The sequence below is a fragment of the Eptatretus burgeri genome, chromosome 12 (genome assembly GCF_056783735.1).
Source record: "Eptatretus burgeri isolate ZD-2024b chromosome 12, Ebu_testis_v1, whole genome shotgun sequence".
Taxonomy (NCBI): domain Eukaryota; kingdom Metazoa; phylum Chordata; class Myxini; order Myxiniformes; family Myxinidae; genus Eptatretus; species Eptatretus burgeri.
The window spans coordinates 84,644,887-84,670,797 of record NC_140972.1 but is presented as its reverse complement, the minus strand read 5'-3'; the positions used below and the strand labels follow the sequence as shown (position 1 = coordinate 84,670,797).

Here is a 25,911-nt window from a genome sequence, read left to right as displayed (position 1 = left end):
AGAATCTCGGAATGGACCACCTAATGCTCTGTGGGCACAGTGTATGGACATTGAATGAGTGATAATTGGCGATGTAAGTCTGGATGGAGTCCACAGCCTTGAGTGAGTGGAGGGCTATCGTACCAAAATTCTCGACAATGGTAAACCATCAGTCTGCTGGCCATGCCCTAATCATGTCACCGTCAAGAACTTCATCCTGCCACATCGTCACGTACCTTCAGGTCAGCTCTTCGGGAGATCCTGCGACCACAGAGCCTACAACGACGGTGTCGGCATTGACGTCTATCAGCGAACAAGGAATGATGACGAGCCGGGTCACTCCGTAGAAGACAACCATTTTCATTTGCATGGAGGATGGTTTCATCAGGAATGACAATGACAATTTGGTGGCTCTGTTACCCTTCAGGGACGATGTAAAACTTCCAGCCAATCGACCCCTTGCAATCAACTGCTTAAAGTCCCTTTGCAAGCTCCTGAATCTCCACTCACATCATTTTGACGTGGCAATACACTCAAGGACCTTTGGTAAAAGCAAAGCAATCACGGCCCTTACAGTAAAGAAACCAAGATTCCTGGCTTCCAAAATGCACAGCAAAAAAAATGCATCATGCACAAACATATATTAGAAGGAAACAAAATCCACAGTTCTACCAGCAGACAAAACTTCCCCGTCACCTCCAATATGGACTGTAAATCTACTTGGCTCATATACGTAATCGAGTCTTTTTGGATAAACAAACTTCAAACAAAGCTCCTTCATGGAATAAATGTTCACGACGAACATGTGTTCCAACTCATTCATTATAAAGTACTGTTACGTCTGAGGGGGGGGGGGTATGAATTCAAAGGTAATTTGGATGTTTAATTAGGTATGCCATGCTGTTCGAGTTGTACCAGGATCTCGATGTAATAAGTAGCAATTCAGTGGTGATAAGTTGTCTAGTAAATGTCCATTTCTTTAAGGGGGAAATGATAATTGTCACGTAATTAGATAGGGAGATGGGTTAGGGTAAGTGTGTCTGCGTAAACCCCTTTTCGTATTCCCTGGAGGCTTGCCGTGACGTCACAGGACAGTGCTGCGGATGGCTCCGCCCCGTGATCATGATTGGCGGAAGGCGACGGCGGAGGGCCAATAAAACGGCTCGATTGGAAGTGATGAGGACGGGAGGATAAAAAGGTTCTGTTCGGGGAAAAGGGGTGGGAGGAAGAAGATCGATAAGAAAAAAGCCGTTTTGGTGGAGGCTGTTGTGCTCGGAGCGTGCTCGATTGTTGCGCTGGTTCGTTCCTGGTTTGATCGTGTCTCGTGGCCTTGCTGTGCGTCGTGCCTCACCTCGGTTGGCTCTGGGGTTCTGCTGGCTCGGAGTACGGGGTCGAACGGCGGGCAGACCTGCCTCCCTCTCCTGCTCACAACTTGGCGCCAGAACTGGCTCCCTGGCGGCTGTGAGGGGACTTGGGCCGACACCAGGAGGTCGACAGCACCACAGTGTCTCCTGCACCAGACGAGTGCAACGCCAGCTCGTCCGACGCCAATCCAGGGACTGTTGCGTCTACACCACGGGCCAGCCTGACCACCAGGACCAGCTACGTTGTGTGTGTGTGTGTGTGTGTGTGTGTGTGTGTGTGTGTGTGTGTGTGTGTGTGTGTGTGTGTGTGTGTGTGTGTGTGTGTGTGTGTGTGTGTGTGTGTGTGTGTGTGTGTGTGTGTGTGTGTGTACCTGGCGCCTTAGAGGGTTTGAGATTTGTATATCCATTGGAATTGTTTGTGTTTTCCCCACGCCCGAACTCACACCACCATCCTGTCGAATCACCCCGGATCCCTCCTCTTGCCGAGTCTTATTATTATTTCTGTTAGAGAAATAAACATTATTAACTCAGTGAAAAGCGACTCGTGCCACCTTCCTTGTCCCGTTTGCGGTAGAGCGATTAAAACCGCCATCTTTGGGTTATAAGAAAATAAACCGCCTCCATCATTTCGGCTCATTCTACGTTGGCGGGACTGTTCAAGTCCCGTGGACGTCACAGTACCTCTAACTCATTCACTACACTTTTTCTCACTAAGATCCTTTTCACCTTACAATCTCACATGTTGACAAATGCAGACAATGTGTGTATGTGTACGTGTATGTATATGAATATAAACAGCATATGAATATGCATGTGTATTGTGTATGTTTACATATGAATACAACTATGCGTTTTTATGCTCTCACTGTATACCCACTGTCGTTGAGGAAGGTGACAGCTGTTATGGCCGTTACCTTTTGGTATATATTTTATGTATCGATATCCATTATCTACGAGTACCATTATCTCACTCAAGAGTATGTAATTTCTTCTTATTCATCCACTCCAGTATGGCTTCATCTTTGTGCTACGGATCATTGTCCTGCTGTAATGTGAATCTCCTACCCAGTTTCAGATTCATGGCTGACGCAAGCAGGTTTTCATCAAGGATTCTCCTGCAGTTTTCACCGTCCACTGTATCTTCTGTCCTGACAAGCTTGCCAGTCCTTGCTGATGAAAAGCAATGCCATAACATGATGCTGCCGCCACCATGCTTGACAGTAGGGATGGTGTTGACTGGGTGATGTGCAGTGTTAGGCTTGTGCCAGATGTAATGCTTTGGATTTAGACCAATGAGGGCAATTTTTGTCTCATCTGACCACAAAACTTTTTTCCACATACTTACAGTATCATTATGATGCTTTTTCACAAACTCCATACAAGTTTTTAGATGTGTCTTTTTCAGTAATGGCTTCTTTATTGCCACCTGTCCATGGAGGCCAGCTTTTGAAGGGAACGGGATATTGTTGATTGATGAACACTGATCCTCATCTCGGACATAGAACCTTGCAGATCTTTCAAAGTCATTGTTGGGTTTACAGTGACATGCCGAACCAGTTTCCAGCCTGCCTGACTGCTGAGTTTCGTTGGGTGACCTCCATATAAGCTTTTATATGGACGAAAATCGAGCAAATGGGGAGAGTCTGGGTGGTATGATATGACTTCCATTTCTTAATAATGGATTTCGCCATACTCAAAGGGTCAATGAGAGGAGGAGGAGATTGGGACCATAGTCTTTGCAGAGCATTGGTGCTGCTTAAGCAGTCTCCCTGGCTATTGGGCACAATCCTGGATGGGTCGCCACTCCGACACAGTATACCAGCATGCTCGCACACATTTTGCCGACCTTGGAAGGATGACAGGCTGAGTTAAACCCCACCTGGTGTTAATTCAACAGCTGAGCGGGATTTGAACTCGGGACCCTTGGATCCAAAGCCCCCTGCCCGAACCATGAAGCCAACACCAGGTATTATAGGTTAATGAGTGACTCTAAAATCTTCTTATAACCCTCTCCTGAATGGTGCTTCTCCACCTCTTTATGTCTAACTTCTTTGGAAAGCTCCTTGGTCTTCATGTTTGCCTTCTTTGTTGACCAAGTGAGTTGCACCTTAAAACTCCTTTGATAAGTAGACGAGCTTAATTTTTTAAGTTAAACCATTGACTACATCCAGATGAAACCTATGACACTTGTTTTGTAACCTTTAAAACAAATAATTTACTCCTGAATTGATTTCGGGTTAATTAGGCAAAGAGTTTAAATACTTACGGGATCCAAATGAGAATCGTCTGATTTTCTCTGTAAATCTAACTTATTCACATTTTATCTGCATTCTTTTAGCTTCACTTTGGAGTAGTTTGTGAAGAGTCATGTATTAAGTTTGATTTGAAAGCATCATGAAATCAGCTCAGGTGACATCAAAATGTAAAAACTTTGTAGTGTGGTGAATAATTCCACAGGCCATTGTATATGTATGTATATACATATATATTATATACAAATATATATTTATATATATATAGATATATGTATATGTATATACATATATGTAGATATATAAATATAAGTAGATATATAAATATAAATAATTGTATACAAATAATATAATAATATAATAATATAATTATGTACAAATATATATATATATATATATATATATATGTATATATATATATATACATGTATATATGTATATATATATATATATATATATATATATATATATATATATATATATATATAAGCCTGGTGTTGGCGCAGTGGTTAGGGCAGTGGCTTGGGATCCAAAAGGTCCTGAGTTCAAGCCCCGTTGGTCCACTGAATTAATACACCAGGGGGTTGACTCAGCCTGTCATCCTTGCGAGGTCAGCGAAATGAGTACCAGTATACTGGGCCGGTGTATACCCTGGTTAAAATAGGTATGCCATATCCCTGTGTTGTAAGAGGCGACCAGGGTTGCGTCAGGAAGGGCATCCGGTGTAAAACATGTGCCAAATCACTATGCGGATCATACGGATGATCCGCTGTGGCGACCCCTATCGGGAGCAGCCGAAAGAAGAAGAATATATATATATATATATATATATATATATATTGTTACGGAAATGGCCCTTAGTATGCTACTAAATATAGGATTAGCCCAGATCCCCCATTAAATGCATGTTTAGCCAGGTTGTTCGGTAATTTGACGTTACATGTGTGTCGGGAGGTGTCACAGGCTGTTATTTGTTTGTGCAATGGTGGTGTACCGAGAGCTTCTTCTTCTTCTTCCTTCCCTTCTCCGGACGAGGCCCCGCCCAGTCGGCTGAGAGGGAGTGGCCTAAAACAGGAAGTGAAACTTGAGAAGTACAAAACTGTAGTCGGCTTTGAGGCAGTCAGTGCCAGAAAAGAGGAAGTGAAACTGGAGAAGTACAAAAACTGCAGTCGGTTTTGAGGCGTGCTGGGGCTTCGAGGCGAGCAGAAAAAGAAAAGACAGTGGTGATTCTACAGAGAGAAATTGAACCTGGGTGCGCCGGTCTGCCTTCTGTGGCCTGGAGAAGCGAGCCAGGACCGAAGGAAAGGCAGGGAAAGGACTGCATGAAGTCTGTCTGCCCTCGGCTGGATGAGAAATGACTGGTGGCAGTCGTGATCTGCTGTGAAGGGGACGGCTGTGTCTGTCTGCGATCTGCTTCATGAAGGAGGCCTGGACTTGTATGCTGGACCTTGTGAGAAACCAGCTGAAACCCATCATCGACCTGACAGTCTGGTGCAGTCGAACTCGCGGGGTCTGAACGTGTGGAGGCCGCGTGCGTGGGCGATGCGACAAAGGAGGACGAGCGCCATCTTGGGGCTCGAATCCGTGGACATCGGCTTGTTACGAGCCACACTTGTGCTTTTGACACTTTTTCCTCTCATCCATGAAACATCACCAAGTACTCTGTCTTGTCTGCATGCTGTCAATGTTTTGTCTGCATGTCATTTAAGGCTTACCTCGGTAGGGACCCCTTCGAAACCCGTAATCCGTATCTCCCTAGTTAAGAACGGGTTATAGATTAATTAAAACATTGTCATGAATATTTTGCTTGTGTTGTGTTCCCCGATGTTCCCCAATAAATCTGGCTGATTCGTATGAAGTTGCCGCTTTGAGTCAATTCGTGCCACGCTGAGAAACAATTCGCTCGATTGGTATATAAAACCAAAATGGTTACAGACTGGCAGAAAACGCTCTGTATCTGACAAAACCAGTCTGTAACCAGGGTCTCTTTCCCCAACTGGTAAGGTCCAGGTGTACGTTGATATCGCGATTGAAGACGCGTGACCCGAGGCCTGTGCCGAGCCAGCTGGCATTATAAACCCCAGAGACGGCGGTGGTGAGGGTGGCGCCGAATCTGTAACACTTGGCTATCAATCGGGTACAAATCCCGCCACTGCTGAATCCTGAACATTGGTGTCAGGAGTGGGATATTTGGACCTGTGGTGCATTTCGCACCCCAAACATTGGTTACGAGGGTACGGAGCAAAAAAAAAAAAAACGGTCCAAATTTGCTTTGATTATATTTTGAGCGGATCGGGTGTAAAACTTGGAAATTATAAAGAAAAATGGAGTCGCAAAATGGCGGCGCGGCTCCATCTCAGCGCGACACAAAGCGGGAGTGGGCTATTAATAGCGCAACGAACGGCACAACACGAGGCGGGAGCTCCCAACCACCGGTTCAAACCACGTGGTCATGGTATGCGCCATGGCAAGTGAGGCAGGACGACTGCGCGAACATTGGCAAGCTTCAGATGCGATTGGGGTATGCGTTGGAACAGGTGAGGCATTATGAGAATTATATAAAGGAGGTGCAGATTAAATTAGACGAGGCACAACGGCACGCAGACGACGTTCAGAAAAATTATATGTATGGGGGGTTACAACAATTACAACAATTGGCCGATGAACAGGAACGAATTCGGTGGCTGAAAGAGGACTTGGCCAACAGAGTCGACGAACTATGTGGAGAAAAGAATGAAGTAGTGTTGTTTACCCGTCAGTTGTAATATGAGAAGAGCGAACTGAACAAAAGAATAAAGAAAGAGCAAACTAGTAACTCCCAGGAGAGGGAGAACTTGGAAAAAGAATGGAAAAAAAAGCTAGAAAAGGAAAAATGTGAACATGATTTGGAATTGAAACAACTGAAGGAAGAGGTAAGATTGGGCAAGCAGATAAGAGAAAGCCTAGAACAGAAGATAAAAAGAGGAGAGAAATCTCTGGAGCAAAGGAAGGAAGAATTGTTGGAAAAGTCAAGACAGTTCAAGGAACTACAGGAAGAAATGAGGGAAGTAGAGTGGAGTACCCATGAGGTGGAACAAGAGAAGAGCGAACTGAACGAAAGAATAGAGGAAGAGCAAATTAGTAACTCCCGGGATAGGGAGAACTTGGAAGAAGAATGGAAAACAAAGCTGAAAAAGGAAAAACGGAAACGCGATTTGAAATTGCAACAACTGAAGAAAACGGTACGATCAGGCGATCAGATAAGAGGAAGCTTAGAACAGAAGATAAAAAGAGGAGAGAAATATCTAAAAAAAACCAAAAGGAATATGGTAAGAGAATGGACGACATGAGGAGGGAAGCATGCGAAAGAGGTGTGGAGATGAGAAAGGAATTAGGGGGAAAAGCTTCTGAGTTACGGAAACACCAAAACAAAGAGACGGAATTACAAAACGAGCTGAGGATGTTAAGAGAGGAAAGAAAGAGAACAGAGAATGAAACGTTAAGGAACTACACTGCAGATTGAACAGTTAGTACAGAAGCCAAAGCAAGATTAACGAATGAGATGCAAGAAAGAGTCGTGAAAGAACAACGAATGAAGCAGGAAAGAGAGATCAACCAATTGAAGGAAACGACGAGATTGGAAAAGGAAGAACAAGAGAGACAGTGGGAGAGGAAACAAAAAGGACAAAAACAACTAAAGGAGAAAGCAAGGTTGAAGTACGCAGAGATAGTGAAAGAACGACTAATGAAACAGGAAACGGAGATCAACCAATTTAAGAAACAACGAGATTGGAGAAGGAAGAACAAGAGAGACAGTGGGAGAGGAAACAAAAAGAAGGACAAGAACAACTAAAGGAGAAAGCAAGGTTGAAGTACGCGGAGATAGTGAAAGAACGACAAATGAAACAGGAAAAGGAAATCAACAAATTGAAGGAAACGATGAGATTGGAGAATGAAGAACATGAGAGACGGTGGGAAAGAGAACAAAAAAGAAAATAAAACGAATTTGAAATTGACCAACTAAAGGAGAGAGCAAGGTTGGAGTACACAGAGATGGAAAAACTCCGGAAAGATAACGAACAACTAAAAAGACTCAGAGAGGAAGAACGACTCAAATGGAAAGGAAAATGGAGCCAGGAAGTAGAACAGCACAATAATATGGGATGTGTGATATCACCACAGGGAGTAATGTTAGTGGTGCGGGACTTGATTGACATCACTCGTCGGATGACACCACGATTAGAGCAAACCCTGGTGAAGGAGACATTGAGGGAGCATACGGGGTTGATGACGAATGAAATACATTTTGAGCAGGTCCAGCATGTGGAGCTGACAGCCCCAGAGAAGTGTGGCGAATCGATTATGAGCAACCTGATGGAGAGAAGCGACCGGACAGAGGTGACTCTGGAACGAAGCAGGTACATGGGTACATGCATACATGGCGCGGACGAGGAGCTGAAGGTAGAAATTGAATTTTATGTTGATGAGGAGACTCTGTCCGAGGGGGTGCACATGTGCGTGACCCCTGAATGTGTGTGGAGTGCCTGTGAATGAATGCTGTGAGCCCACAGTCCAGACTACAGCACCGGTATGTGCTGACAAGGTCGAAATGTGTGTGGGTACTCACGTGGCAGTCGAGAATGTAGCCCTGGAGTGCGAGGCAGTTGGTCAGTACACAGGCAAGGTTGAAGGTGTGGAATGTCAACACATAACCTTGGAATGTGTGCAGCCTCCTGTGTGTGGGAGTCCTGAGCATGGAATGAGTGGGGACATGGGAAATAGGTTTGAGGTCCAAGGGGAAATAGAAATGCCACCAGGACAGAACTTGACACAGGGGACAAAAACCATAATGGACAGCTCCGCATGGGTTCTTGCAGAGTTGGAGTTGCTGCATCCAGGAGCAGGCTTTAGAAATTGGTTTTTAATTTCTCTATCAGCCTCACAGGAACTTTGGGGTGGAGCGCAGATGAGTCGCGGGTGGCACTGGTGTGTGTCACTTGGTCTTCAAACCTTTCTGGGCACACGAGGGGTTTGGCGAACTGAGTGGGGTTTATCTGTCTTCAGGGAGTTATGGAGAAGAGGGGGAGGCCATTCCACCGATTGGGGTTTACCTGACTTCCGCAAACCCTGGAGAAAAGGAGGGGGTGGACCACAACACCAATTGAGACGTGACCCCTTTGAGTCATGGCGGAAAGGTGGCGGGGTCATGTAATGGGTACTGAGGGAATCGTTCCCTCACTCCCCTTCCAATGTGCCAAAGAAGCAGGCCATATTGGAATGTAAGAAATTTTGATTGAAAATTGTACCGAAAGTGATTGCAAATAGAGAGATGACAGAAGGCATAAGAGTGGCACGAGTGGATTTGGGTGATTATTGGAAACAAGGACAAATGTGTCCAACAGCCGCGTCATAAAGGTTTTGTCTTCACCAGAACAAGAAGAAAAAGAACAACGCCGAGCTCTCTTAGAGCTAGCGTTCGCAATGTGACGCGGCTAAAAAGCGGTGGAGACATTAGAGGCTGAGCGTAAAACGCACCTGAAGCAAGTGAATGACAAAGAGTGGCTTGTTTGAGGGAAGACTGAAATGCCTGGTTGGGACCATGCAGAGGTTCCATGGGGCTGGTGAAGAGATTTTGATGTTTTGTTTAAATTGTTGGAAATAAACTATTGGGGCAGTATGTAGTAGGCCAGCGGACGACGGACGTAGAGACAAATTGATTGGGGTTTGTTGAAAAAGTGTACCAGTTAAATTTGATGACCAAGTGGTGTCCGAGGGACTGGTGTGTTTTTGTTTTCACATAAAAGTGAAAGGTGTTGGATGGTGTTGTGGGTTGGGTGTGTGCCACTGTGGAATGAATGACTAAAGTGTTTGGGTGAATGGTGTGATTGTGCGAATGAGGAGAGTGAGTGTGAACAACGTACCCTGTCAGTAGGAGTCTCTTAACCAAGTTAGTGTAGGTTAGGGGGACTTAGAGGATTTGACATGGATTCCGGCTGCTGTTCCATTGTGCAGGTGGACTGCGAGGGGTAGGTGCAGGCCAAGGTATGGTGGTACTGGCTGGGAGTGTGACATGGTATTGGAAGTTGGTGAGTCGGGAAATAGGGCAACAGGGTTTTGGGGGTTCCTGGCAGGTGAATGCTGTCAGAGGTGCCAGGAGGGTTCAGTGCCAGGAGAGCACAGTAGGTTTAGTGCCAGGAGAGCACGGTGTGGGTGCTATGAGAGCACAGTGTGGGTGCTAGGAGGGCACAGTATGGGGGCTAGAGAGAGCCACCCCTTAGTTAGGAGCACCAGAAGCATGCTCAGGTGAGCCCCGAGGTCGCTGGGTGTCCTCCACCCCCGATTGGAAGCAGGCAAAGAGGCCTAGTAGTCGTCACACTCCCCAGCCAGCGAGTTATGCCTCGCACCAACAAATGAAAAAGACAAATAAGGTCCTTGCCCAGGTTTAATAGAATGGAACAGTGTGCCGGGTCAGGAAAAATGGGTCATTAGGATTGTTCTAGCCATAGCAGGGTTTGTTGCATTGTTTAGAGCTAAAAGTGAATGGTTGGGTTCGATGGACTCTCCTCCGCACCATTCATGTGTGACACCTGGTACGAGTAGTGTTGATGGGACAATTTGTTAACAAGGGCCAGGCTAGGTCACCCTCTCCAAGTGCCAGAGAGGCCACCAGTATGTCATGAGCACACACCCACAAAGATAACGTTGAGTAAGAAACACACCATCCTGTCTGTAAAAGAAAAAAAAATAGAGAAAGAAAGAAGAAAAAAAGAGAACTTAACCAAAACAAGTCAGGCAAGGAAGGTTAAGGGTACACTCCATCTCACCTGGTTTAAGGTCATCACACCCATTTGCATCCTCAAGAACACCTCCAAACTGCATTTGTTTACCATCGATATCACCGTGCCACCATTTCTGTGTCACCTGCTGTCCAATGCAGGGCTTGTTGCCTGCTGCTGCTTGTGACTAGGCCATATGGGCCGAATAATTTTTGTGGGCCATTGAGGCCAAAGTTCTTTTGTGGGCCGTTGCGGCCGAAGATTCATGCCATTTTGTGGGCTCAGTGGGCCGAAGAACTCTTTGTGAGATTAGGCCACTAGGCCGACTGAACTCACCTGGTAAGAGGCCAATAAGGCCATGAAATGAGGAAACCCTCAGGGGTGAATGCACAATACTGCCGAGAGAGGGGCATGAAGGAGCGAACACGTGAAAGACCTTTGAACCTTTGAATGTTCTGCTCCTATGCAAATGTTGATGTTAAAAGTAAAATTTAATGCCCTCCCATTCAAATCCATAATTACAATGTTAAGTAGTGTGCATCGAGTGTGAATTTGTTTGTTAGATTGGTGACCCAACACACTAGGATAGTGACATGCCAATCTTACTGTGACACTTTTGTTTTTGGTGTTAAGTGCTTCCCATGTTGTGGGTTAGAGTAAATGGGAGATCTGTGCTGTACGTTAGACAGGGCCATTGCCGTGGGCTGCCCCAGATGGAGGCTCGGGAGAGCCTCGGGAGAGCCTTGGGAGAAAGGTGGGGGTAGTGTTACGGAAATGGCCCTTCGTATGCCACTAAATATAGGATTAGCCCAGATCCCCCATTAAATGCATGTTTAGCCAGGTTGTTGGGTAATTTGACATTACATGTGTGTCAGGAGGTGTCACAGGCTGTTATTTGTTTGTGCAGTGGTGGTGTACCGAGAGCTTCTTCTTCCTGGCCCTCTCCGGACAAGGCCCCGCCCAGTCGGCTGAGAGGGAGTGGCCTAAAAGAGGAAGTGAAACTGGAGAAGTACAAAACTGCAGTCGGCTTTGAGGCAAGCCAGCGCCAGAAAAGAGGAAGTGAAACTGGAGAAGTACAAAAACTGCAGTCGGTTTTGAGGCGTGCTGGGGCTTCGAGGTGAGCTGAAAAAGAAAAGACAGTGGTGATTCTGCAGAGAGAGAAACTGAACCTGGGCGTGCCGGGTGTGTCTTCTGTGGCCTGGAGAACCGAGCCAGGGCCGAAGGAAAGGCAGGGAAAGGACTGCATGAGGTCTGTCTGCCCTCGGCTGGAGGAAAAACGACTGGTCGGAGTCGTGATCTGCTGTGTAGGGGGCGGCTGTGTCTGTCTGCGATCTGCTTCGTGAAGGAGGCCTCGTGAACAGGCCAGGCCCTGACTTGTATGCTGGACCTTGTGAGAAACCAGCTGAAACCCATCATCAATCTGACGGTCCGGTGCAGTCGACCTCGCGCGGTCTGAACGCGTGGAGGCCGCGTGCGTGGGCAGTGCGACAAAGGAGGACAAGCGCCATCTTGCCACGCGGCATGCTCGAGCTTGGGGCTCGAATCCGTGGACATCGGCTTGTTACGAGCCACATTCGTGCTTTTGACACTTTTTCCTCTCGTCCATGAAACATTACCAAGTACTCTGTCTTGTCTGCATGCTGTCTATGTCTGGTCTGCATGTCGTTTAAGGCTTATCTTGGTGGGGACCCCTTCAAAACCCGTAATCCGTATCTCCCTAGTTAAGAACGGGTTAGAGATTAATTAAAACATTGTTGTGAATATTTTGATTGTGTTGTGTTCCCCGATGTTCCCCAATAAATCTGGCTAATTCATATGAAGTTGCCGCTTTGAGTCATTTCGTACAATTCGCTCGATTGGTTTCTAAAACCAAAATGGTTTCAGACTGGCAGAAAATGCTCGGTATCTGACAAAACCAGTCTGTAACCGGGGTCTATTTCCCCAACTGGTAATGTCCAGGGGTACGTTGGTATCGCAATTGAAGACGCGTGACCCGAGGCCTGTGCCGAGCCAGCCGGCATTATGAACCCCGGAGACGGCGGTGGTGAGGGTGGTGCCAAATCTGTGACATTTGTCTATCAAGAGTCGGGTGTAAATCCCGCCACCGCTGAATCCTCAATAATATATATATATATATATATATATATATATATATATATATATATATATATATATATATATATATATATATATATATATATATATATATATATATATATGTCACATGAATTCATTTTGATTTCTCCAAACCTTTAATTGATCAAACAATGACTCGACGTTTCGATCAGGAACACGAGGCAACCTGTGCATCTACTGACCTTTCTCAAGATCAAATAAAAACTCCAAATCCCCTGACAACAATGCAAAAAGGGAGCTAGGCATAGCCGGAACCACCAATCAATGCCGTTCTGGTACCAGACCCGTGACATTCAAATGTTTTCAAATTAGAAATTTAAAATCAACTGAACCATCAATCAAACCAAACTATAAAATGAATGAAACCGTCAAAACAAATCAAACCTAACGTTGTTACGTTGAATCAAACCAACCTCAAAACAATTCAACTAAATCGATGTAACCCAAAACAAACATGATACAACATGGCTGGCTGTAATGTGATCAGCCATCAGGTGATGGCTGTAATGTGAAACAATTAGACTAAACTGATACATGTATTACCTTCAAACATTCATTTAATGTAATGGCCTGACACACTGGGAATGAATGTGACTTTATTGCTGGAAAGCCAGTACTCATGAAATGCGATGGAACATACATACTGTACATACAATACCATTCGTGAAACAAACCCTTTATCACATTTACAGACATATTTTCAAACTCCTGTGACATTAAATAAAAAAACAATTTGATTTTTAAATTTCAAAGTTGAACCAATGCGGTGAAGATATTTAGCATGGAAGCCAAGACATCGAAGACGTTTAGATTCCAAGTCGAGTCTTTAAAAAGAGTCCATGTAAAAATAAAATTCATAGCTAAGAGAAATGGCCAACAAGCAAAATGTACTCCGTAATGTACTCTACATGACAGCCAGAGCGAGTCCTACATTGTGGTGAGGGTATTGCTGGAGTAGGTGTCGACCCGTTGGTCGACTCTGGTACTGCGTCAAGAAAAGCTGGTTTCAAGTGATCTACGGAGACCGTATCACGACCACCATTGATATCGACTATGAAGTTTTTAGCAGAGTATTGTGGCACTTTGTAAGGTCCGTCATAAGGTTGCTGCAATGGTTTCCAGACAGCATCACACCTCACAATTATGTGGGCGCACATATAAAATTACTGGGGAATAAAAACCAGGTGTGATGAAGGCATACATCTCAGTGTTGCTTGGCGGCCCTGCGTGGCTAAACAAAGTTGGCTGGCAAAGTTGGTGTTGCCGGACAAGGTGTCAACGGATGCTGAGAATAATTCTCCTGGGAGAGGAAGCGGTACCCATACACTAGTTCGATCAAAATGCCTATCTGGTGTTGAAAAGCTATCGAGTGGTGTGGCATCTTGGCGCATTAGCAATGAAGACATTGCTTGGCCCAACGGCGTGTGGCAGCGTTGATGCGTGGTCAGGTGTAGCACGTGGTGATGAGTTGCTTGACTACCTGGGTGCGTGAGTGGGTGAAAAGTGTCGAAGACTGTTCAATTGAATGGAGCAGGAATGAAAGGGAGTGACTGTTTGGTCGATGTATCACATACGAGGGTAGTGATTGTCCCTGTTGCAGACTGTAGACGGTGGCGCTGTCTCTTCTCGTGCGCTGCAGCAAGTTATTTTAAATCAACGGTCGGTGTGTTTTTAGAAGACAACACCAAAACCTCAATGCGTGAGAGAGTGTCGACCACTGAGTTCGTGATTCCTTTGATGTGCCGGATGTTGGTGGTGAATTATGAGACATAACTGAGTTGTTGAAGTGTGTGAGGAGAGTGAGAGTCCAAAATGGTGGATTTGAGTGAATGTCAAAGGTTTGTGGTCGGTCATCACAGTGAATTGTCTGGCCTTTTAAGAAGTGGTGGAAGTGCTTGATGGTGAGGTATGCAGTTTGTAATTCCTAATTGAAGGTCAAATGGGTGGATGGAGCGAAAGTTGAAGGTTTGTGGTCGGTCATCACAGAGAATTGGCTGGCCTTTTAGAAGTGGTGGAAGTGCTTGGTAGTGAGGTATGCAGTGAGTAATTCCGAAATGAAGGTGCTGTCCATGCACTCTCTTGGTTTCGGAGTTTTAGAGAAGGTCAGTGGATGCTCGTTGATATTGAAGAACTGGTGAAGGGCTACACCCACCGTGACCTCAGATCTGTCTATCATTCGGCTTGTTGGAGCCTCTCGCTTTGGATAAATCAGGAGTGAGGTGTTGACTAGTGCCTCTTTAATGGTGTGGATGGCTGACAACATTGGCGCTGACCATCAGAACACTTCAGGGTGCTTTCCAGTTGCAAGTAACTCATTCAGAAGCTGCATTGTTGTGACTGCGTTTGGAATAAATTGATGGTAAAAGTTGACAAGGCAAAAAATCTTTTGTAGATTGCGTTGATATGAAGCTAATGGGAAATCTCAAATAATCCCAAAGTGGATGGATGCCTGAGCTGTTAACACAGTGGCCAAGGAAATTCAACTCCGGAATGTCAAATATGCACTTGGTGCGATTGATGATGATGCCAAAGTCCTGCAAATGGGTGAAGAGGTGATGTCGGTGGAAGAAAAGACTTCTAAGACGTTTGGATTCCAAGTCAAGTCTTTATTAAACCACAACCATAAAACCTTTCAAACCCCTTGCCTGGAAACCTCTGATAAACCAAAGCTAAAGCATATTCCCATATTATAAAACCAAAGGCAAAATGATGCCACGACAGAGACACGTAAATCCCATCCACACACTATCTTATTTTAAAATGTCAGACATTTGCATATCCCAAACGTCAGTACTTACATGTAGGCCACTCGTAAGTCAATCCCCCCACTCCCATTAAGGCCCAGTCACACCTTGACGTTTTAGCCAGCAATGGCAACGTATTAAAATGTATGTAAAACGCTGGCTTACGTTGAACTTTTGATGTTTTTTTTAAAGATTCGGACGTATTCATAGCGACTTGGTCTTATGCATAACGTATTAGTAACGGACACAGAACGATTTGTTGTCTTATAGATAACTTATACCAACGAATGCTGAACCTGTTGTCGGCCTTCACAACCTATGCCCAACGATAGTCTAACTTAGGCAAAGCGCGCTGCACACATCGCCGACGATGACGTGGCGTAGGTTATTAAAAGGCTGCCGCACAACGATTCAAATCATAACCACCGCAGAAATGGAAGTGTCAACATCGCAGTCACACCTTGGCGATCTTGCCAGCGTATGCCGACCTCTGAAAAATGCGTCTAAAACGCTGGCGCACGTCAAATACGGTATGGGTAAGTTTGGTATGCGTGAATATAACGCTAAAGTACGCTATCATACGTCGTAGTAAGTGGAGTACGTCTTGTAATTTTAAACATGTTGAAAATTTTACGACGTACTTGCCGTATGACACACGCTCCGCATGCGATGGGAATAAGTTGTACGCACGTTACGCGATCGTTGACACACATCAACACACGTTACTTGAAAGGTACTCATAAGTCGAAACACATCAAGGTAATGGTTAGCATCAGTGTTCCAGACTCCCGGTTTTTTTTTTCTTCGGTATGACGGTGTTCAGTGTACAGTACGGTTATGATTTAAATCATTGAGTGGCAGCCTATTAATTATATTATATTATAACCGCACTAGAAATTGAAGTGTCAAAATCACCATCATACCGAAGGAAGGAAGAAAAAAAACAAAAAAAAACAGGGAGTCTGGAACACTGACACTAACCATTACCTTGATGTGTTTCGACTTATGAGCACCTTACAAGTAACGTGTGTCGACGTGTGTCAACGATCACGTAAGTGAGTACAACACGTTACTTATAGGTTAGAAATAAGTTTCGGGTACGCTAAACATTACCTCGACGTGTTTCGACTTATGAGTAATTTACAAGTAACGTGTGTCAACTATCGCGTGACGTGCCTACAACTTATGCCAGCATTATGCGGAAAGTGTGAGTCATACGCTGGCATAAGTCTTAAAATTTCAAACATGGAAAATTTGAGGACAACCGCAAAGTACAACGTTTAAAGCCAGCGTACAACGACGTATGGCAGTGTTTTTCAGCGTGCTCTCAATGTTATCAAAACTGACCCATAACGTATTCGACGCGTACCAGCGTTTTACACAAATTTTTCAAAAATCGGCATAAGCTGGCTAAAACGTCAAGGTGTGACTGGGCCTTTACTAAAACATGAAGCCAGGCTAGCTACAATTTACAATTTGTAATAACTACAACATGGTACAATACTTACTCTCGCTCCGTGTACACAAAGTTCACTGACCATGCACATGCTTACATCCTGCGTAGACTCCACAAACAAACTGTTGTAGTAATCAACAATAAACCTTTTCGATCGGCTTTATTCTCACAAAACCCATACACATATCTACAACAACATAAATATACATAGGGTAAGAATAACAAAATACAATAACTTGTACACATAATACTGAAGGCAAATACCACATACGCATCACATAATAACGAAGTTAAACTCCATACTCTAATACCAATTACATTCCTCAGAGTACATTATTCCTAATATAGTATATAACATACCATTACTGTTCCAGCATGACTTTCCACGGAGTACGTGGTATACGTGTCATCACCAGCCATTGACCTTCATATACAGTGCTGCCACATCCGCCCAATTACCGTTGCCGCCAATTACAGTATGGCACTTTATTATCACAACACAAACTGATTGCATGCCTCCAGTCCTTTGTACATTTGAGTTACTCGACTTGGTATAAGGACTCGTTTGAATACAACAGAAAGTTTCCAATGTTGGGGTGGGTGACACCTGCCCACTTCTCAGTATCACCAGACCACTCGTTTTTGTCTAGCTTTTAAACTGCATTGCTGATTAGATTCATCTTGTCCTAGTATCTCTCTCTCTCTCTCTCTCTCTCTCTCTCTCTCTCTCTCTCTCTCTCTCTCTCTCTCTCTCTGTCTCTCTCTCTCTCTCTCTCTCTCTCTGTTTCTTTTTCTCTTTTTCTCTTTTTCTCTTTTTCTCTCTCTTTTTCTCTCTCTTTTTCTCTCTCTTTTTCTCTCTCTTTTTCTCTCTCTTTTTCTCTCTCTTTTTCTCTCTCTTTTTCTCTCTCTTTTTCTCTCTCTTTTTCTCTCTCTTTTTCTCTCTCTTTTTCTCTCTCTTTTTCTCTCTCTCTTTCTCTCTCTTTTTCTCTCTCTTTTTCTCTCTCTTTTTCTCTCTCTTTTTCTCTCTCTTTTTCTCTCTCTTTTTCTCTCTCTTTTTCTCTCTCTTTTTCTCTCTCTTTTTCTCTCTCTTTGTTGTCTGCCTGAGGGAGTGTTGCTGAAGAGGTCTCATGAAAATGATTACATTAGTTAGTTTGCCATTGCCTCCCAAAAGTCGTCCTGGCAGGAAGTTGGACAATGTGCTGGTGATACCACAGAACATAACGTAAGAAAGTTCAAAAGGGCAGGTTGGATGTGGGTGATGGAAGTTCACGGAAATATTTATGCAATATTTATATATAATACCTGCTCATAAATTAGATCCATGATCATCGAGCAGAACATTTATTGCTATGTTTGTGTTATAATTCCGAGTGCGTGCTCACATTCCGACTGCACACACTGTACGCACGTGCTCACATTCCCATTGCACATACTTTACGCACGTGCTCACATTCCTCCCTTGTCTCCTATATTATGTGGTCTGATGAGATGAAAATTGAGCTCTTTGGTCTGAATGTAAAGCGCTGTGTCTGGTGGAAACTGAGTGCTGCTCATCACCTATCTAACACCATCCTTTACCGTGAAGCATGGTGGTTGCAGCATTATGCTATTGGAATGCTTTTTAGCTGCAGGAACTGAGAAATTTGTAAGAATAGAGGAAACGAATGGAGCCAAATGCAGGCAAATTTTTGAGGAGAACCTGCCTCAGAGTGCAAAATACCTTCGACTGCGGCAAAGATTTACGTTCCATCAGGATAATGACCCTAAGCATACAGCCAAAGCAACACTAGAATGGCTTCAGAACAAGAACTTGAAAGTCCTTGACTGGCCCAGTCAAAGCTCAGACTTGAATCCCATTGAGAATCAGTGGAAAGACTTGAAGAATGTTGTTCACAAGGGCTCCCTGTCCAATTTGACAGAGCTTGAGCAAATCTGCAAGGAAAATGGGAGTAAATCCCCAAATCCATATGTGCAAAGCTGACACAGACATACCAAGAAGACTTGAAGCTGTAATCGCTGTCAAAGGCGCTTCTACAAAGTATTCATTCAGGGGGTGAATATTTTTTGACGCAAGAGATTTCAGCTTTTCATTAGTAATTAAATTAATTTGGAAAAATTCTAAAAACATGTTTTCACTTTGTCATGATTGGGATATTTATTGTAGATCGGTAACAATTTTTTTATATATTTAATTCATTTTAAATTCAGCCTGTAACAATAAAAGGTGACAAAAGTCGAGGAGTGTGAATACTTTCTGAAGGCACTATTTCTCACTCTCTCATTCTCTCACTCCCTCACTCTCTCACTCTCTCACTCTCTCACTCTCTCATCTCCTTTGAAAGCCCCACAATTACACTTTGTGATAAATTAATCTCCTAGGTATTAACCGAACATCAAATTTATCCTGGAATCCACACATTATGCAAATAGCTAAGTTTGCCTCCAAGAAACTAGGAATCTTGTTCAGATGTCGAAGATTCTTCTCCCCTGAGCAGTTGCTGCAACTACATAAAGGATTGATTCATCCTTGTGTGGAGTACTGCTCTCACATCTGTGGAGGTTCCAGCTCCACATACTTGCTGGACAGAGTTGAATCCAAAGTAATCCAACTTGTGAACTCTCCAGATCTGACCTCAAAACTTGACCTGCTCAAATTATGCCACAAAGTTTGCTCTCTTTCTCTTTTCTATTGATATTACTTTGGTTTCTGTTCCCGAGAACTTGCTGCTTGTGTATCTCTGCCATTAGTAAGACCACAAAATACTCGATAAGCCACTACATCTCCTGATCATTTTGTGGCCATTGGCAACTCAAGGATTGGCTATGATGTTTGTTTTTCCCCCTTCACTGCCAAACTCTGGAACTCTTTACCTTCTCATGTTTTTTTTTTTCCAAACGGTTATGACCTACACTTTTTCAAAAAGAAATTTATTTATTTATTTATTTATTTTTACTTCTTAAAAACCTCTTAGACTTTTCTCTCTTTCTTCACTTTTCTGTCGATGCAGTTCTTTTATTCAAGGTCTGGTCTCTGAGGACTATATAGTCGGTGACTGAAGCCTTCAACATTAAGAAAAACATATATAAAATAAACCTTTAAGCATTGCAAGTTTCTCCATTTTCAATTTCGGTGAAATATTTTATCACTTAGGTTTGCTTTCTAATATTTGATGTCTCCAAACTAGTTCATTGTCTGGGTTATTTAGGGTATGAACAAAATTTCATGCTTTAATATCCACGCTGAGACTAGGAATTTACATGTACAGAAAACTGTTAGCCACAATAGCATACAAAAGGCTAGTATTATTGTTATTATTATTATTATTATTATTATCCAAAAGTGATTTGTCTCTTTCTTTTGCAGCAAATTCCAAATGTCTCCCCAACAGGTCGCTACACAACACTCATGCCTTTGCTAGGCATCCTTGCTGCAGCTGCTCTGAAGGAAATCATCGAGGATTATGTTAGTATATTTTCCAAAATTTCTAACTGCATGTGAATGTTTTTCCAAAAGTTTACTTGTGATTGTTGAGCAAACCTTTTTCATAAATCTTCATTTTATGTCCAATAATTATCTTCCAAGAGGATTGTTATAAGAAAAATGCACCAATGATGTGAAAGTCCAGGAAAATGTGTTTTGAAATTTCTTTCGAATGAGCAATTATTGTTTTTGTCTTTTTTTTATTTGGAATGATAATAATAATATTAATAATAACTAGCCAAAACCCCATCACAGACGGATTCCGTTCCATGAGCCCAATGTGACAACCAGTGGCGGCTCTTATAAGAGCCGGATCCCAGTCGATGTACTCCATGGCCTTACCAAATGAGGCCTACAAAACGTCCTTGTACACGACATTTTTGGTGTACACTACTCCTTGTGAAGAAGTCCACTGATTTGTACACGTGTCTACTTTGACGTACAAACACCGTGTCAAAACTTCTCAGGCCACAGTACCGAGAAAAACATGATGCGACCGCGAGGAGGAGCACAAAATAGGTCCTTCAGCATTAATATATCGATAATAATGATAGTAATCTTCATTATGTCCATTTTCAGTTCACTGCTTGATGAAGGAATTAACGTTGATTACACAAGATCACTTGGTTCCTCACTCTTTTTGTACCAGTGAAGTTCTTTCCACTATCTATCCATTTCCTCTGTCTCTTTTACCATCCATTGATCTCCAGGTTATTATTTCACTCATCCATCTGTTATCCATTTCATTTTTTTGGTCTTTATAATGTCGTTTTATTTATCAAAAGCTTTCGAACAAAAAATTGTTTTTGTCATTTCTTTTTCCTGGTTTTTTTTTATTAAACTGAAACATTTGGTCCAAATAAATACATTTTCCACTTCAATTATGTCACTGTCTACCCTTTTGTCGGTGTCTACCCTTATCGACGAGCGAAGACACCTTGCCACCACAGGCACTCTCGTCCCGTTCCCTCACAGTCCATGTCCCACTTAACACTGCCGATGAAAAGATTGATCTCAGAATGAGCCCCAAAATGTCACAAACACCAATTTTTATTTTTATTTATTTTTTTTGTATACCTTGTTGAGGCTTGTATGAGAGCTAACACACAACTCACAGCAAGGAGGCATGAGACAAGAGGGGCGGGAGTGGAAGGGACAAGACAGTGGGGAACAGACACATTAGGTGAACTGTGGAAGGGAGAGGGATGGGGATGGGACAGGGAACATGGCGAAGAGAAGATGGACATTACAGGGACTTTCAGGAAGGAAAGCAGGGGAATTGAAGGAAGTGGGCTTGGGTGGATTATCGGGGCTAGAAAAGATCGAGGATTTGGATGGGGGAAGATAAGAGGTGGTGGTGAACAGCTGTTTTGAAAGCCTGGAGGGAAGAATGGGAAAGAATAGAGTGAGGAAGTTTATTCCAAAGGCGGGAAAAAAGAGGAATGAAAGAGTGAAGATGAGCAGTGATTCGTGATTTTGGTAGTTTTACCAGAAGGGGGTTGTTGGCGGACCTTGAGCGCCCTGAGGAAATGTGGTGGGGACAAATCGCAGAGAGAGCAGGGGGGGGCAATGCTGGAGAGGAGTCGGTAGAAGACAAAAAGACCACCGACCAACCTGCGGTGATTGAGTGAGAGGCCCAAAGACTCAGCTTCATTGTGGGAGATGCCGATGATCTTAAATGCCCTGGTTTCGACAGCGTGAAGCCGAGAAAGGTGGGAGGCAGGAGCACCAGCCCAGAGGGGAGAGCAGTACTCCATCAGGCTATGGACAAAAGCTTTGTAAGTGGTCAGGAGCTCAAGAGGGCCAAGGAAGGACTTAGCACGACGGAGGATTCCCAGTCGGCGACTGGCTTTTGAGGCGAGGTTGGAAATGTGACTTTCCCAGGAAAGGTCATGGCAGATAGTGAGACCCAGAAGCTTGAAAGAAAAGACTTCTTCCAGAGGATTGTTGAGAAAGTGGATGGGGGGGTTTTCTAAACAGTCCTTTCGAAGAGACATAGTGAGAGTGTGAGATTTGTCTGGATTGAAAGACATGTTCCACGTGTTGGACCAGTTTGTGATTTTATCCAGATCTGCAGTGAGCGAAGAAGCTGCTGCTTGCCGGTCCTAGGGATGACAGATGGTACGGCAGAGGGTGGAGTCGTCGGCAAAGAGAAATAGAGGATTTTCCAGAGAGTCTGAGAGATCATTGATGAAAACCAGAAAAAGAACAAGGCCCAGAACGCTACCTTGAGGAACTCCAGCCTGCACAGGAAGAGGGGATGAAAGAACTCCATTTAGGGCCACACGTTGACTGCGACAGGAGAGGAGGTCTGCGAGCCATGAGTGTAGATGGCCTTGAATACCATGGGATTGAATACCTTGAATACCTTTAATCTATAGATGTCCAACCAGCAGGCTGGTGTTGTCCAAACGTATATGTATTTAACAGACAAGTGAAGAATCGATCCTTACAGATGGGATAATCCCACCAGAATTGGCGTGTTTTAGTACGATTTGGTGGCGCTATGCCATGTTTGCATTGAGAGCATAAGCATGTTCACCCCACCTTGAACTCCTGGGACTAAATTGTTTTTTTTTTTAACCAACCTACAACCTGAGTACAACAACCAATTTTCAACTCGTTCTGTCCAGCAGTTCAGGAGTGCATAGAAGTTGAATAAACAAACAAACCCACAAGCAGACACTTCAATTATAGCAAGAAGTATGATGATAAAGCACTCCGGCACGATGGTGTCAACAGCAAAGCAACTGATGACTGGCTTTTCTTCCTATTAATGAAGATATTGTATTCAATGGAAAGATGAAAGCAGATATGAATGAGCTTTGTTGCTTTGCTCCTGATGGTTCATGATTGCACTTGAAGTAAGGTGAACATCATGGAAATTCTACAAAAGCCCCATAGCAGTCATTTGAGCAGTGATCAAAGGTAACTTTTGTTCATTGTTTTGCTGCCAACACCAGTCTTGTCACAACTTCTATGTCTAATTGAGTTTCCTTGTCATATTTTCATGATGGAGAAAACCAAACAAGAAAATGACAAATAATCAGTTTAACTCGCGGGTGGGAGGGGGAGGTGTTGCGCCCATGACCCAACTCTGGAGACCACCAACACGTATGCAAAATTAGGTGGAGATTAAGTGAAATCCCACTGTAGGGGAGCAGGGGGGATTTGATTCTCTTTCAACCCATGACCCGACCCTAGGTACTCCCAAGTGCAAAATTTGTTGATCGGGGCAGCCCTGTTTTTTCTTTTTCTTTTTCTTTTTCTATTATTTTCAGATGTACAGGTAGTGGACAAAAAATGGAAACACCTGGGTAAATGAGGGACACCAAGCAATGGCTTCCACAACAGATTTGTCCCCTGGGGGAATTAGCAAATGACATTCTATCTTGCTTTGGGTCATGTATAAACATTCTGGACAGGCTGGCTTTGTTGCCTATAATTATGGCTGCAAGAGGAGACCCCCCAGTGCCTCCATCCACAGAGCTTTGCCGTGCACCCCCTCGCGAACAGCCTTGAACGCCAGTCGACGTCTGGAGGGCACCGAGATCGTCCGTCGCGGGTTTAGACCCTGGTGTTGTTGGTGATCGACCCGTGACTCACTTGTTGGCGGCGCTGCTCACCCACACGCGCACCACACACTCGCTTGCTCAAACACTGGGAAGGGCGAATTGTCTCGTCGGCGCTGGTCAGACACCCGCTTCTTGGTCGCTTCTCTCCCCCTTTGCTTTTTCCTCTCTCCTTTCGCTTTTCCTCTCGCCTCACGCTTTTCTCTTCAGAACGCTTTTTTCCGCTCCTTTCTCTCCTCGCTTTTTCTCCTCGAACTTTTTCTCTCCAGATTTTTTCTCCTCAGACTTTTTCTCTCTTCACACTTTTTTCTCTTCAGAACGTACCTCTCGCTCGTTTTTATATCCCCGGGCTCTCTCCACGGGGTGGTGTCCGCCCCAAGCTCACCCCGCCCCACTGGGGCACGAATAAACCATGACGACCCGTGCGCTCTCAAAAAAGGCAGGTGTCGGAGCTCATGAAAGATTGCCGCTGAGGAAAAATGAGGGCGGGCTTCAGAGCTTGTGAAAGAATGTTGCTGAGGAAAAATGAGGGCGGGCTTCAGAGCTTGTGAAATAAATGTGTGTGAATGTGTCTGTCGTAAAGAAAAAAGATTCTATAAAAGAGGGGATCTATCCTTTACCCTTCTCAATGCATCATATTTAAGATCCCATTAGACATGGGGATGGGGCTCATCTGAACATGCATTTAAGGAAATAACTGTCTGAGGACCTGGATGTGTGGATGCATTCATCAGACCGGATTCTACAATCCGTAACTATATATATATATATATATATATATATATATATATATATATATATATATATATATATATATATATATATATATATATATATATATATATATATATCTATTTATATATATATATATATATATATATATTTATATATATATATATATATATATATATATTTATATATATATATATATATATATATATATATTTATATATATATATATATATATATTTTATATATATATTTATATATATATATATATATATATATATATATATATATATATATTTATATATATATATATATATATATATATATATATACATATATATCACTGTGTTGCTTGTGACACTTTTCCTGCATTACTCATACTGCAAAAACCATGTCAGCTGTTCCACAGTTTGTTCCAAAGCCACATTGGCTCTCTGGTGTGAATTTTATCTGCAAGCCAAGATGGCCAATTGATGATAACAGTGGCGAGAATTTTCTCGGCTGTGACGAACGGTGTGATTCCTCGGTGGTTGTTGCAGTCCAATCGGTCACCTTTCCTTTTGTACAATTGGATGACCGTGGCATCTTTAAATTATGTGGGACTGACTCGTCGGACCAGATTCGGGTGAACAGTTTATGTAGTCGCAAAAACAGATGGGGGCTGCCATGCTTCTTCACTTCTTGTGGAATGCTGTCTGCACCAGATGCCTTACCCTTACTTATTGTTTCATAACTTTGCAAATTTCATCTAGCGCTGGTAGTACCACAAGGCATGACATCTCACGTATTGGGTGGATGTCTTCCATTGTTGTGTCGTCGATGTTAGATGGCTGGTTCCAGACCTTGCTGAAGTGTTCTGGCACCTTCGTAGGATCAAAATTGGCTCAATGATAAGAAAACTCCTGTCAGCAGTTCATACCAGCGTAATCACAATGAAACTGGGACCGTACATGGCTAAACAATTATATAATGCAACAATTAGTCGATTTGGCTGGCAGGATAGCTTGGAGGTATGCATATTCACCTTTGATCTGTATAACCTGAGTTCTAATGTTGAACCAGCTAGAAAATGTCACCCTGATGTGTCTTACACAGGGTGATACATCAACATGTGCGTCATCCCTGGATTTACGTTCAGCTGGAGGACCAGTCTGTCAGCACCGGTTGTTGGGGGACGTTAAAGATCCCACGGTGTCTTTTGCGAAGAGGAGGTGAGTTATTGCTGGAACCTTCAATAAATTACAAAATCATGCCGACCAGCCAGTTGCAGAAAGACTTGGAGGGGAATCGTTTCCCCTGGTCAACCCCACAAGTTGGGAATACTTGGGATTGTTAAAGAACGATTCCAGTCCTATATTGTTACAATAATGACAGGGGTTAATGACGGATGAATTATTAATTATTTCTTTCATAATGAATGTGAGGGTAAGTGTTGTGTAATCT

The 25,911-nt window shown here is 43.5% G+C and overlaps 1 long non-coding RNA gene across 1 annotated transcript in view; it reads left to right on the top strand.

Annotated features, from left to right (window-relative positions):
• Positions 1 to 25,679, top strand: part of LOC147016025 (uncharacterized) — a 39,137-nt gene extending 13,458 nt beyond the window's left edge. The window contains exons 2-3 of the long non-coding RNA XR_015049978.1: positions 20,051 to 20,149; positions 25,564 to 25,679. This is a non-coding gene — a long non-coding RNA (uncharacterized LOC147016025). The remainder of the gene's footprint in view (positions 1 to 20,050; positions 20,150 to 25,563) is intronic.
• The last annotated feature ends 232 nt before the right edge of the window (positions 25,680 to 25,911 follow it).